The sequence below is a fragment of the Arachis duranensis genome, chromosome 1 (assembly GCF_000817695.3).
Source record: "Arachis duranensis cultivar V14167 chromosome 1, aradu.V14167.gnm2.J7QH, whole genome shotgun sequence".
In the NCBI taxonomy this organism is placed as follows: domain Eukaryota; kingdom Viridiplantae; phylum Streptophyta; class Magnoliopsida; order Fabales; family Fabaceae; genus Arachis; species Arachis duranensis.
The window spans coordinates 89761201-89762697 of NC_029772.3; positions in this window are offsets into that span (position 1 = coordinate 89761201).

Here is a 1497-nt window from a genome sequence, read left to right on the forward strand (position 1 = left end):
CTGCTGAGTTCAAACAGAATCAAATTTGTAACTTTGCTAAAGAGGGTCAAAACAGCAACTTAAAAAGGAAGGCATAGATTCAACCCCCCCTTCTCTAAGCCTACCACAACCTTCAATAGCAATGTGACTGTATGGAAGAATGTGCTTCCGAATAAACTTGGGACCATCAAAACTAGCATCCCCAAGTTGGGAGGAACTGGTTTCCAAGGTGTTACGTTTCTTCCTCTCAGGCTCGGGGGAGGGTTGAACTAAGGGGGTAAAAGCAAGAGGATGAGAAGGAACAGGATTTACCAAAGTCGGTCTGGCTGAAGAAGTCCTCGAACTAGACCCATGAAGAGGAGGAGTAGAAGAAGCTCCGACTTCCTGTGCAGTAGCTCGGGCGCGGGCATTCCTCTTCGCTTCCTGCACCTTCTGGTAGGTCGCTCTTGATTCGCTTTTCACCATTTCTAAAAAAGAGATGGAAAATTCATTATTATACAAGTCGGAAATAGGCACATAAACCAGAAGTTACAAGCAATAGCTACAAACAAAAGAAAGACTACCTAGCTCGGTTTGCACAAAACTCAGAGAGCCGAGAAGGAATTTTTTAGTATCCAAGCTTGGAGCCTGCCCCCAAGCCTCTCGAAAAAAACCCAACAATGACCTCATCTATCTTATCCAAGTCATCTAGGCTATATTTATCAACGGGAGAGGCCTCCAACCAGTACAGAGGAAATCGAGGTTCGTTGTTCTCATTCAAGAAAAAAGGATGATGGCCTTCTACAGCCTGGACCTTGAAAAAAACATTTTTGAAGTCATGAAAGGATTCATCAAAGATGGAAAAAACTTTCCAACCTTGAATAGCACAAAAAGACACCCACTACTGTTTGTTTTATTTATTTGAAGCACTAAAATGCTTAGTCAAGTGGAAGAGATAAAAAAAATTCTTAAAGAAATCGGAAAATTAAGCTCTTGGCTGACAAGTTGGTAAATATTCATAAAACCCTAGGAATTTGGACGGAATTGAGTAGGAGTGATTCGACAGTGGGACAAAACTTCTATTTTAAAATTGGAAAAAAAGGAAAAGAAACCCCAAGAAGGTGAAAAGACAGTCGTACATGAAAAAGAAGTGGGGTCAGAATTATTAATTCTCCCACAACAAACCCGGTCCTCAGGGTCTGGGACTACTAGTGCGTATTTTGGTTCATCAGCGTTAAGATTACAGATTCTATGGTGCTTGCGGAGTTCAATAATAAAGACAATATCCACTAAATAATTCTCAAAAAGTACAGAGATATCTACCTATCAAAAGAGGGTTTCGGGAATACTGGAAGACATTTTTCAGTAACAAAAAAGCATATACAAAAACGACAAAACCTAAAAAAAAATAAACCATAAAAAAAATAAAACTCTCGGAGATAAGACGGTTTTCTAAAATAAGAAAAACAGCAAAAAAAAAACAATCTTTTGTAAAGTGCGAAAAGCTCAAAGTCCCAAGGAATAACGGAAACGCATCAA